Below are 14,464 nucleotides of genomic sequence, written 5' to 3' on the forward strand. Positions count from 1 at the left end.
CTACCAAATGCAACCAACAGATTCAAGGCAATCCCTATCAAATTACCAATGGCATTTTTCACAGAAATAGAACAAAAAAATCTCACAGTTTGTATGGAAACACAAAAGACCCCAAATAGCCAAAGCAATTTTGAGAAGGAAGAATGGAGTTGAAGAGATCAACTTAGCTGATTTCAGACTATACTACAAAGCTACAGTCATCAAGACAGTATGGCAGTGGCACAAAAAGAAAAGTATAGACCAACTGAACAAGATAGAAAGCCCAGAGACAAACCCATGCACCTAGGGGCACCTTATCTTTGACAAAGGAGTTAAGAATATACAGTGGGGAAAAAGATAGTTTCTTCAATAAGTGGTGCTGGGAGAACTGGACAACAATGTGTAGAAGAATGCAATTAGAACACTTCCTAACACCATACACAAAGATAAACTTGAAATGGATTAAAGACCTAAATGTAAACTATAAAACTATAGTTTTATAGAAAGTATAGAAATTATAAAACTCTTAGAAGAAAACATAGGCAGAACACTGTATGACATAAATCATAGCAAGATCCTCTATGAACCACCTCCTAGAATAATGGAAATAAAAACAAAAATAAATAAGTGGGACCAAACTAAAAGCTTTTGCACAGCAAAGGAAACTGTAAAGAGGGTGAAAAGACAACCCTCAGAATGGGAGAAAATAATAGCAAATGAAACAACTGACAAAGGATTAATCTCCAAAATATACAAACAGTTCATACAACTCAACGCCAGAGAAACAATCCAATCAAAAAGTGGACAAAAGACCTAAACAGACATTTCTCCAAAAATACATGGATGGCTAATCACTCATTATTAGAGAAATGTAAGTCAAAACTACAATGAGCTATCACCTCACACCAGTCAGAATGGCCATTATCAAAAAGTCCACAAACAAGTGCTGCAGAGGGTGTGGAGAAAAGGGAACCTCGTGCACTGCTACTGGGAATATAAATTGACAGAGCCAGTATGGACGAAGACAGTATGGAGATTCCTTAGAAAATCAGAAATAAAACTACCATATAACCCAGCAATACCACTTTTAGGCATACACCCTAAGGAATCCAAAACTGAAAAAGACACATATACCTCAATGTTCACTGTAGCACTATTTATGATAGCTAGGACACAGAAGCAACCTAGATGTCCACCGACAGATGAATGGATCAAGAAGCTGTGGTACCTATATACAAAGGAATACTACTCAGCCATAAAAAGGAACACATCTGAGTCAGTTTTAATGAGGTAAATGAACCTAGAGCCTATTACACAGACTGAAGTAAGTAAGAAAAACAAATATCATACATTGATGCATAAATATGAAATCTAGAAAGATGGTACTGATGAACCTACTTGCAGAGCAGCAATGGAGAAAACACAGAGAAGAGATTTATGGACAAGGGCAGGAGAAAAGAAGGAGATGGCAAGATGAATGGGGAGAGCAGCATGGAGGCACATAAACTAACAAATGTAAAACAGACAGCCAGAGGGAATTTACTGCATGACTCAGGGAACTCACACTGGGCCTCTGTAGTAGCCCAGAGGGTGGGAAAGGTTGGGAGGTGCAAGGAAGGTTCAAGAGGGAAGAGATATGTATACCTATGGTTAATTCATGTTGATGTATGAGAGAAACCAATAACATAAAGCAATCAATCAATTTAAAATAAATATAATTATAAAAAAATTCTTCAGAATGTAGGTAGAAAAGGAACATACCTCAACATAATAAAGGTCATGTACAAGTAACCCACAGAAAAACATTATTCTCCATGGTGAAAAACTGAAAACGTTTTAAGATCAGGAACATGATTAAGGGTGCTCATTCTTAACATTATTATTCAATATGGTTTTAGAAGTCCTAGCCATAGTAGTCAAAGAAGAATGAGAAATAAAAGGAGTATAGTTTGGAAAAGAAAAAGTAAAATTCTCACTGTTTGTAGATTACATAATACTATATATAGAACACTAAAGATGCCACCAGAAAACTACTAGAGCTAATCAATGAATACAGTAAAGTCAGAGGATATAAAATTAATATACAGAAATCCCTTACATTTCTATACACTAAAAATGAAAAATCAGAAACAGAAATTAAGGAAACAATTCCATTCACCATTGCAACAAAAAGAATAAAATAGCTAGGAATAAACCAGCCTAAAGAGACAAAATATCTGTATGCAGAAAACTATAAGATACAGATAAAAGAAATCAAAGACAACACAGATGGAGTGATATACCATGTTCTTGAACTGGGAAAATCAATATTGTGAAAATGACTATACTACCCAAAGCAATCTCCAGACTCAATGTTATCCCTATCAAACTACCAGTGTAATTTCTCACAATACTGGAACAAAAGAATTCATGATTTGGAAAAACAAAGACCCCTAAATAGCCAAAGCAATCTTAAGAAAACCAGAGCTGGAGAAATAAACCTGGCTGACTTCAGACTATACTACAAAGTTATAGTCATCAAGAGTATGATACCAGCACAAAAACAGAAATACAAACCAATGGGACAAGAAAGCAAGCCCAGAGGTAAACCCACATACCTATGGGCATCTTATTTTAATGGAGAAGACAGCCTCTTCAATAAGCAGTGCTGGGAAAACTGGACAGCCACATGTAAAACAATGAAAAGAACACTTTCCACCACCATACACAAAAATAAACTTGAAATGGGTTAAAGACTCAAATGTTAGGCTAGGAACTATAAAACTCTTAGAGGAAAACACAGGTAGAACAGTTTTGACATAAGATCCTCCTTGACCCACCTCTTAAAGTAAGGGAAATAAAAACAAAAATAAACAAATAGTACCTGCATGAATGCTTGGTGGTGGTGGTGTGGCTGACTCTTTGTGACCCGATGGGCTGTAGCCCACTAGAATCCTCTGTCCATGGGATTCTCCAGGCAAGAATGTTGGAGTGGGTTGCCATTTCTTCCTCAAATTGATCTTCCTGTCCCAAAGATCAAACTCATGACTCTTGCCATCTCCTGCAGATTCTTTTCTTTTAATATATAAATTTATTCATTTTAATTGGAGGCTAATTATCTTACAATATTGTAGTGATTTTGCCAAACACTGACATGAATCAGCCACAGGTGTACATGTGTTCCCCATCCTGAACCCCACTCCCACCTCCCTCCCCATCCTATCCCTCTGGGTCATCCCAACACTGAGTCACCAGAGAAGCTCCAAATGGGACCTAATTAAACTATAAAGCTTTTGCAAGGCAAGCAAACAATATACAAGATCAAAAGACAACCCTCGGAATGGGAGAAAATATTTGCAAATGAAGCATCTGACAAAGGATTATTCTCCAAACTGTATAAGCAGCTCATACACCTCAATATCAGAAAAACAAACAGCCCAATCAAAAATGAGCAGAAGACCTAAACAGACATTTCTCCAAAGAAGACATATACATGGCCAATAAACACATGAAAAGATGCTCAACATCACTTATTATCAGAGAAATGCAAATCAAAACTACAATGAGGTATCACCTCACACAGGTCACAATGGCCATCATCAAAAAACCTACAAACAATAAATGCTGGAGTGGATGCTGAGAAAGGGAACCCTCCTGCACTGCTGGGATGCAAAGTGGTATAGCCACTATGGAGAACAGTATGGAAATTTTTTAAAAAACTAGCAATACAGATACCATATGACCCAGCAATCTCAATACCAAGCATATACCCTTAAAAAACCACAATTCAAAAAGACACATGCACCCTAATGTTCACTACAGCACTTGTTTACAATGGCCAAGACACGGAAATCAATCTAGATGTCCATCAACAAATGAATGGGTAAATTGTAGTACATATGTACTATGGAATGAGTGAGTGAGTGAGTGAAAGTTGCTCAGTCGGGTCCAACTCTTTGTGACCCCATGGACTATACAGTCCATGGAATTCTCCAGGTCAGAATACTGGAGTGGGTAGCCGTTCCCTTCTCCAGGGGATTTTCCCAACCCAGGGATCAAACCCAGGACTCCCTCATTGCAGGTGGAATCATTACCAGCTGAGCCACCAGGGAAGCCCAAACTCAGCCATAAAAGGAAGGAATTTGAGTTAGTAGTAGTGAGGTGGATGAAGGCCTGTTACACAGGGTGATGTAAGTCACAGAAAAAAATTGTATATTAACACATACAAATGGAATCTAGGAAATGGTACTGATGAACCTATTCGCGGAGAATAAATGCCGATTCCAACATTGAGAATGGTCTGTGGACTCAGTGGGGGAAGGAAAATGTAGGACAAATTGAGAAAGTAGCATTGACATATATAGACTATCATGAGTGAAACAGGTAACTAGCAGGAAACTGCTGTAAAACACAGGGAGCCCAGGCTGGTGCCCTGTGACAACCAGAGGGGTGGAATATGGGGGTGTAGGGGGTGTGGAGGAGGCTTAAGAGGAAGGCGATATATATCTAATCATGATGCATCAAGTTGATGTATGGCAGAGACCACCACAACAATGTAAAGCAATTATCCTCCAATTATAAAACAGCATTCTTATTTCTATTGATACAAAGATAGTCACTAAAAGCAAACTTTACTATAAATTTTCAAGTATTCTCAAATATATTAGGATCATACACAGCTAGTCACTTTTATAAAAGATAAAGGCCACCATCCATGTACTCTACACAGGATAAATCCAAGAAGCTGAAACTTTCTATTCTTAAATTTGGTTTGAGTAAGTCTCTACTAATACAAGGCTCCCCCGGTAGCTCAGGGGTAAAAGAAAGTGAAAGTTGCTCAGTCGTGTCTAACTCTTTGCAACCTCATGGACTATACAGTCCATGAAATTCTCCAGGCCAGCATACTGGAGTGGGTTGCCATGCCCTACTCTAGGGGATCTTCCCAAGCCAGGTCTCCCACATTGCAGGCGGATTCTTTAACCAACTGAGCCACCAGGGAAGCCTGAATCCACCTGCAATGAGGGAGACCTGGGTTCAGTCCCTGGGTTGGGAAGATCCCCTGGAGAAGGGAACAGTTACCCCTCGAGTATCCTGGCCTGGAGAATTCCATGGACAGAGAATGGTGGGCTACAGTCCATGGATCACATAAGAGTTGGACACGACTGAGTGACTTTTACTTTCACTACTAATACTAGTGTATTTTGCAAATGGCAAACAACCTGGGATTGAGAGGTGAAGGAATAGGGTCCCAGATGATCCATCACTGACTAGTGACCCCTACCGATGCTCTTTAAGGCTCTGGCTCCCTTAACTGCAAAGTGGACACACTAAATTACACTGTACTGCAGTGATGCTTAAACGACATTAATATTAATGTTGTCAAGTGGTATATAAATATTAATGGTCAAAATCAATAATAATGTATACTTAGCAACAAACATTATTAAATGTTAAACAATTCTTAAATCTGGGTAAAAGATTTGTAGGCAATTCTTTCTTTCCAAAATATTCTATAAATTCAGTATCATATTTCACTAATTTTAAGACACAACTTTTCATACTTAACACATCTGAAATTGAAAGAAATGTATCTAATAACCACTTTAAACAGCAGTCATAACATATTTGTTATTACACGTGTTATGTGCAACAAAATGTGAAAGATGTGCATCAGCCTTGGAAGAAAACCCTGAAGATAAAAATGGACACTGACTTTGTTTAAAAAATGATACATCACTAATGCTCCTGATAACAGAGAACGTATTATATAGAAAAACATGGACACTGCAACTTTAAGCTGAAGGTGAATAGAAGAGTTAAGACTCTGAATGTGAGTATCTCAGCAAATTAATTTTGCTTACTTTTTAAAATGTGTGTACAAGGTTAAAGTGATTATTTTTAAAAGGGCTTGCCATAAGAGTGAAAGCTTCCAAGTCACGAAAAGCTGTGTCACAGTTAAATGGCATTTTTCTCTTCACCTTCCTGCTGAAAACACTGAATCAATATTCAAAACTTCACTTGTTTTTTTCCTTTTAATTTCTTCCATTAAAATTTGATTAAAAAAATTTAGTCACTAAAAGTACAGGCATCAAGCCTAATAACCAAGCCTTTGATACTAAGTAACAATGAAGGAACATATGCAAACTGACAGAAGGGGAATATTAAACTAAAGCTGTGCTATGATTGAAGCAGGCTCTGATTTAAGTCTCCCACTGATAGAAGTTTGGTCACTGATATTTCTAGCTATTCTATTTCAATATTTATTACAAGAGTGCTAACTATATTCCAGGTACTGAATTATACACTAGAGATAGCAAGGAGAAAAAAGGCAGACATGATCGCTGCTTTCCTGATGTTTAGTATATAGAAAAGAAGGCTGACAAATTATAAATGATAATAAATACTGTGAAGAAACAACTGGAAAATGAAAGTAAAAATGAATAGCTGGTGGTATTCAATTGCAGATAATGCAATGGTAACAGCGAAAACTTACATAACCTTACTCTGTGCCAGACTCTGTAACTACATCTTTACATACTCTTTAATCTCCAAAACAACTACTATAAAGTAGATACACTATTATCTCTATTTTACAGACCCAGGGAATATGAGGAATACCTGAAATTGAAATATATCTTATAGTCACTTTTGTCAGGCAGAAGTCATGACATATTTGTCACTACCTACATATGTGAATTAAAATGTGAAGAATGGTTTAACAGTGTCTTGAAACAAAATCTTGAAAATAATAATGGATAGCAAGTAAACAGGGAGACAGGCTATAAACCCAGAAAGTATGCCTCCAGCGAACATGCTTTCAATCCACTATAATTTCAGGGAGAGCCTTCCTGAGCTGGTGTCGTAAGTTAACACCTGAAAGACGAGAAGGTAAGGGGTGGTGAGAAAAATTATGTATTAGGCCCTAAAATGGGAAAGGGCTTCAGTTTTAGAATATGACAGAAGGCCAGCATTGCTGGAGTATAGTTAATGAGAGCATGAATGCTGGAGAGAAAGGCCTACAGAAGGCTGGTGCTACCTCGTGCAGGATCTTGTAAGCTGCAAGGAACTGGAATTTTATTCTAAGTGCAGCTGGATTTCAGTTATGTCGCTCAGTTGTGTCTGCCTCATTGCACCCCATGGACTGCAGCATGCCAGGCCTCCCTGTCCCATCACCAACTCCCGGAGTTTACTCAAATTCATCTCCCTTGACTCAGTAATGCCATCCAACCATCTCATCCTCTGTCGTCCCCTTCTCCATCTGCCTTCAATCTTTCCCAGCATCAGGGTCTTTTCCAATGAGTCAGCTCTTCACATCAGAAGGCCAAAGTACTGGAGTTTCAGCTTCAACATCACTCCTTCCAAAGAACACTCAAGACTGATCTCCTTTAGGATGGACTGGTTGGATCTCCTTGCAGTCCAAGGGACTCTCTGGAGTCTCCTCCAACACCACATTTGAAAACCATCAGTTCTTCTGCACTTAGCTTTCTTTATAGTCCAACTCTCACATCCATACATGACTACTAGAAAAACCATAGCCTTGACTAGACGGACCTTTGTTGGCAAAGGAATGTCTCTGCTTTTCAATACGCTGTCTAGGTTGGTCAGAGCTTTTCTTCCAAGGAGCAAGCGTCTTTTAATTTCATGGCTGCAGTCACCATCTGCAGTGATTTTTGGAGCCCCCAAAAATAAAGTTTGCCACTATTTCCCCATCTATTTTCTATGAAGTGATGGGACCAGGTGCCATGATCTTAGTTTTCTGAATGTTGAGCTTTAAGCCAACTTTTTCACTCTCCTCTTCCACTTTCATCAAGAGGCGCTTTAGTTCTTCTTCACTTTCTGCCATAAGGGTCGTGTCATTTGTAAATCTAAGTTATTGATATTTCTCCTGGCAATCTGGATTCCAGCTTGTGCTTCATCCAGGGTAGCATTTCTCATGATGTACTCTGCATGCAAATAAGCAGAGTGACAATATACAGCCTTGACGTACTCCTTTCCCTATTGGGAACCAGTCTGTTGTTCCATGTTCAGTTCTAACTGTTGCTTCCTGACCTGCGTACAGATTTCTCAAGAGGCAGGTCAGGTAGTCTGGTATTCCCATGTCTTGAAGAATTTTTCAGAGTTTGTTGTGACCCACAGTCAAAGGTTTTGCATAGTCAATAAAGCAGAAATAGATGTTTTTCTGGAACTCTCTTGCTTTTTCAATGATCCAGCGGATGTTGGCAATTTGATCTCTAGTTCCTCTGCCTTTTCTAAATCCAGCTTGAACATCTGGAAGTTCACGGTTCACATATTGCTGAAGCCTGGCTTGGAGAATTTTGAGAATTACTTTCCTAGCATGTGAGATGAGTGCAACTGTGCAGTAGTCTGAGCATTCTTTGGGATTGACTTTCTTAGGCATTGGAATGAAAACTGACCTTTTCCAGTCCTGTGGCCACTGCTGAGTCTTCCAAATTTGCTGGCATATTGAGTGCAGCACTTTCACAGCATCATCTTTCAGGATTTGAAATAGCTCAACTGGAATTCCATCACCTCCTCTAGCTTTGTTCATAGTGATGCTTCCTAAGACCCACTTGACTTCATATTCCAGGATGTCTGGCTCTAGGTGAGTGATCACACCATTGTGATCATCTGGGTTGTGAAGATATTTTTTGTAGAGTTCTTCTGTGCCTTCTTGCCACCTCTTCTTAATATCTTCTGCTTCTGTTAGGTCCATACCATTGCTGTCCTTTATTGTGCCCATCTTTGCATGAAATGTTCCCTTGGTATCTCTAATTTTCTTGAAGAGATCTCTAGTCTTTCCCATTCTATTGTTTTCCTCTATTTCTTTGCACTGATCACTGAGGAAGGCTTTCTTATCTCTCCTTGCTATCCTTTGGAACTCTGCATTCAAATGGGTATTTTTTTTTTTCTTTGCTTTTTTATTCTCTTCTTTTCACAGCTATTTGTAAGGCCTCCTCAGACAGCCATTTGGCCGTTTTGCATTTCTTTTTCTTGGGGATGGTCTTGATCCCTGTCTCCTGTACAATGTCACAAACCTCCATCCATAGTTCATCAGGCACTCTGTCTATCAGATCTAGCCCCTTAAATCTATTTATCACTTCCACTGTATAATCATAAGGGATTTAATTGAGGTCATACCTGAATGGTCTAGTGGTTTTCCCTACTTTCTTCAATTTAAGTCTGAATTTGGCAATAAGGAGTTCACAATCTCAGCCACAGTCAGCTCCCGGTCTTGTTTTTGCTGACTCTATAGAGCGTCTCCATCTTTGGCTGCAAAGAAATAATCAATCTGATTTCGGTGTTGACCATCTGGTGATGTCCATGTGTAGAGTCTTCTCTTGTATTGTTGGAAGAGGGTGTTTGCTATGACCAGTGCATTCTCTTGGCAAAAGTCTACTAGCCTTTGCCCTGCTTCATTCTGTACTCCAAGGCCAAATTTGCCTGTTTCTTCAGGTGTTTCTTGACTTCCTACTGGATTTATGGAAGACTGAACTAGACAGGGACAGAATCCGATTTTTTTTTTTTTTTAATAATCCATCTGGCTGATGTGTAAAGAATGAATTGAAAGAAGTTAAGATAAATAGAGTCTGGGAGGGGGGACTGGGATGGGGAATACATGTAAATCCATGGCTAATTCATTTCAATGTATGACAAAAACCACTGCAATGATATAAAGTAATTAGCTTCCAACTAATAAAAATAAATGGAAAAAAAAAGATAAATAGAGTCTAAGTCACTCATTTATTCAACAAATATTAGAAAATTTATGAAGTAACTATTATTGTAGCAAGCACTATTCCAGAGATTGGACACAGAGTCAAAAATACTAGAGACAGGTCCTCCACTGTGGAGCACACTTCTGAGTGGTGAACACACATACAAACTCATACATCCACAATTTCTCCCCCTCTATGAATATTTTCTATCAGTACACAAGTTTTACTATCTCCCATCTTTAAACAAACATCAAACAAAAATCTATCATTTGACCTTGCACTCTCTGCTAGCTATCATCCTATTCTTTTATTCCCAGAAAAAATTCTTTAAAGAACTGTCTGCAGTAACTTTGCAACCAGTTATTATCTCAACCCACTACAATCAGGTTCTTCTCTTTCACCCTATTAACATTCCTCATGTCACTGAACCAAAAAGTTTTTTAATTTGTATGGAAGACAAAAGACCCTAAATAGCCAAAACAATCTTAAGAAAGAAGAATGGAGCTGGGGAATCATGCTCCCTGACTTCAGCCTATACAAAGCTAGAATAATCAAAACAGTATTGTACCGGCACAAAAAAACACACATACAGATCAATGCAAAAGGTCAGAAAGCCCAGAAGTAAACCCACACACTTAAAGTCGATCAATTACAACACAACAGAGAAGATAGTCGCTTCAGTAAGAGCTGCTAAGAATAGTGGACAATTACAGGTAAAAGAATAAAATTAGAATATTTTTTAACACAAATACAGGAAAAAAAAATTCAAAATGAATTAAAGACCTAAGTGCAAAACCCAATATTATAAAATTCCTAGAGGAAAACAATCTCTTTGACATAAATCCTAGCAACATTTTTTGTATCCCTCCCCTAGAATATTGGAAACAAAAGCAAAAATAAACAAATAGGACCTAATTAAACTTAACATCTGTTGCACAGAAAAAGAAATCAACAAAACAAAAAGACAACCTACAGAATGGGAGAAAATATTTGCAAACAGTGCAATCAACAAAGTCTTAATTTCCAAAATATACAGTTTATACAATATCAAAAATAACAACCTAATCATAAAATAGACAGAAGACCTAAACAGACACTCCTCCAAAGAAGACACACAAATGGCCAACAGGCACATAATAAGATGTTTAACGTCATTCATTATAAGAAAAATGCAAATCAAAACTACAATGAGGTACCACCTTACATGAGTCAGAATGGCCATCATCAAAAAAATCTACAAATAAATGCTACAGAGCATGTGGAGAAAAGGGAACTCTCCTACACTGTTGGTAGCAATATAAACTGGTACAGCCACTACGAAGAACAGTATGAAGGTTTCTTAAAAACAAAATGGAAATACCACATGATCAAGCAATCCCACTCCTGAGCATATATTCAAGAAAAAAAGTCTAATTAGAAGATACATGCACCCTATGTTCACAGCAGCACTATTAACAATAGCCAAGACAAGGAAGCAACCTAAATGTCCATCAGCATATGAAATGGATAAAGAAGATGTGATATATATACACACACACATATATATATATAAATGCAATATATCTCGGCCATTTAAAAGAATGAAATAATACCATTTGTAGCAACATGTATGGACCTAAAGATTATCACACTAAGTGAAATAAATCAGACACAGAAAGATAAATATCATATCACTTATTATGTGGAATCTAAAAAATGATACAAATAAACTTACTTAAAAAACAGAAATAAGCTCACAGACATAGAAAAATAACTGATGGTTACCAAAAGGCAAATAGGGGAAGAGATAAACTGAGTCCTGGGAATTAAAGGATACACACTACATATATAAAATAAACAAGGACCTACTGTATAGCACAGGGCAGTATATTCAGTCTCATTTATATATGTACATATACATATATATAAAATGTAATCATTTGGCTGTATACTCCAAACACTGTAAGCCACCTATAAGTCAATAAAACAAATAAATAATACAAATAAAAATGAAAATAAACTGTTCATGTCAATGTCACCACACTTTCAACTTGTAGTCAAATGCTAACTTCTCTCCCCTCATTTATAACCTCTCAGAAGTGTTCACACTGTTAACTAGTTCCCCTTTCTTTTTTGTGCCACAACACTTTTCAGGTTTCCTCTCTCCTTCTTAGCTTAAATAAAGACGCCTATAGCACTGTGCTGAAGAGCATGGCCTTATAAACTTAGCTCTGAAGACTAGTTCAGGAGTGCTTGTCATGGAAGACAAACACAGGAAGAGAATGTTTCCCTTTCCTGAGCAAGATAGAAAACTAATCAGTATTTCAGGTTAGAAATGACGGTGGTTTAGACTAGAGACTAGAAATAGATTTTAGCTCTATTTTAGAAATAGAACCAATAGAACTTTGGGACAGATCAGATACAGGAATTAAAGGAATAGGGGGAAATCAAGATTTTGCAATAGAATAAAAAACTAATGAACACTACCTAAAAAATCTTAGAGATGGATTTCATTTGATACTTTTCTACTAAAACTGATACCTGGTAGAGGTTATGTGATTTACCCAAAGTCACAAAGATAACTGGTGATAGAACTGAAAATAGAACACAAGTCTCTCATAATCCTAAGAAGCTACAGATTAGGATCTGGCAAGATGAATGCTCTCAGAAGCTTTAGTCCTTTTTTTTCATAACCAATGCAGTAAAAAATACTGCAATACATTTTTGGGTTTATTGCATATAATTAGGCAAGCTATTAACTGCACACTTTATATGTTTTTAAGAAAAAAGTAAAGAAAGTAAAGGTAGAATATAAATATCAGTATTAGCTTATGAAGTGTAAAATCTATTAAAAGTTCATCAAAAACATTTGCTGAAGTAAACTATTTGTAAAGGACAAGATACACAGGAAATCCCCCTTGAGCAGTTTACATCCTAATTTGCAAGATAACACACATATAAATAATTCAGGCCAACAGAAGAGATGTCATAAGATAATACTAGAATTGTCAAACGAATTGTATAGACTATATGTGTGTGTGTGTACATATATATATATATATATATATATTTTTATTTATTTTTTTTTTTTTTAAGTACGCTGTGGTAGTCCTTTAGATTTGAGCTAAGCCTTCAAGGACAAGTAAGAATTTTAAAAGTAGATGGGGAAGGGGATTACATTAAACAAACCTATAAACAGTGTCGACTAAGGTAAGGCTCAGGGCTGGGGGTTAGGGAGTGGGAAGAGTGAGCTTTTTATACATGTTCCATGGAGACATTCTCTTTGGTATGACATTTGAGCTAAGACCTGAATGACAAAGAGAAACAAGGAATGTGATGATGGAAGTTGCGGAGAATATTCTAAGGGAACAAGTACAAGTAACCACTACATTACCTGCCTACATTAGGCTCTATAGAATGAATATACAGAGCTTAGTCGAATAGTAAAAGGGTAGACCATAAATTCCTAAATCTGAGTTTAAGTAATCCCCTAAATTCTCTTTCTCATCTCAGTGTCTGCATCAGTAAAAATTACTGCATAGAACATGTGAGATAATGAACATGAGTGGTTTAAAAACAGAAACATACCAAAATTGTAAAAGTCAGTTCAAATAGACAAGAATGGAAAAGTTTTAATTGATGCTTAGCTACATAACGTTAAAAGTAGAGAAACTAGTTACAATCATTGCTGGTATGGGTATCAGCACTTCATACTTTATATATCTTTACATTTTCTCTTTCTGTAGTTTTTTTGTATATGTTTCATCTTCTTTGCCAGACTGTAGCACCTGACACGTTTTTAGCATTAGCTAAAATGATATGTGAAGCGAGTAATTAATTTTACAGCCCTTGAGGATTTGTGTTTGTGTTGAAGATCCCATTTAGTTGCAAATGATTGGAGGGTGTTGATATCACGAAAAGTTAACAGAAACAAATATAAATGAAAACAGAATAGAACCCATCTTAAAGAAGACGGAAGTAAGCCGCAGGTAACTGTTCAGTACTACTGCTGGCCTTTAGTTAATACACTCTGGCAGCCAAATGAAGAAGGGAATTGGCTGAATCACACAGCGTGGCATTTAATCTATCTCAAAGATGGGCATTTATATTCATCTATAGATCTCAACTGTTCCCTGGCCCCAAACCCGCAAGATCTTTTGATCATAACAACTGAGCAAAGGCGAAGAGCAACTAAGAAGGGCTCCCGAAACTATTTAACTTGCTTCCGTTGCTTTCAGAGCCAGGACCCATAATAACAACGGAAACACCGGCGCCTCAACAACAGAATCCTCACTTTTCTCCCCAGGGCTCCGGCCCGGGCTTGGCAACCGCAAAAACAGCCCCTGGCTCCCTGGATGGCCTCGGCACGGCTCCGCGGCTCACCCCCAGCCTCGGCTTCAGGCGGGGGCCGCGCCGCTCCGGGAGTGAGGCAGGGCTCCGCGCCGGGGCGGGCACAGGCCGGGAAGGGCATCGGGGCGCTCAGGCCTCCGGGGTCGGGTGTTGGGGGAGGCAACCCGGGGCCCGGGAAACAACTCCTGAGGCGCCGCGCGACGCCCTCTGTCATGGAAGCCCCCCGCCACGGCGCACGAGGAGCGGCACGGGCGGCCGAGGCCAGAGAGCCCTCCGCTCTGCGGACGACGGGGCCAGACCTGGCCCGGGAACGAGGCAGGCCCCCCACGCTCCCCCGGCGCCCCGCCGTCACCCACCTGCACCGCGGTCTCCGAAGTCTCCAGCCCGGCCTCTCTGCTCCCGAGGCCTGGCTGCGATTGGCTCCCGCCGCTGTCGCGCTGCCTCTTCAAGTCTGAGCGCCG

At 38.6% G+C, this 14,464-nt stretch overlaps 1 protein-coding gene across 3 annotated transcripts in view; it reads right to left on the reverse strand.

The window, feature by feature from the left end:
- The window catches only part of KBTBD3 (kelch repeat and BTB domain containing 3), a 53,913-nt gene extending 39,464 nt beyond the window's left edge, over positions 1–14,449 (reverse strand). The window contains exon 1 of one of the 3 annotated variants that reach the window (XM_020895458.2): positions 14,360–14,449. The gene's annotated coding sequence lies outside the window, so the exon portion shown is untranslated. The other 2 variants (XM_020895461.2, XM_070473698.1) reach the window with 2 other exon arrangements.
- Between the last annotated feature and the right edge of the window lie 15 nt (positions 14,450–14,464).

This window comes from Odocoileus virginianus, chromosome 10 (assembly GCF_023699985.2).
Source record: "Odocoileus virginianus isolate 20LAN1187 ecotype Illinois chromosome 10, Ovbor_1.2, whole genome shotgun sequence".
Lineage (NCBI taxonomy): Eukaryota > Metazoa > Chordata > Mammalia > Artiodactyla > Cervidae > Odocoileus > Odocoileus virginianus.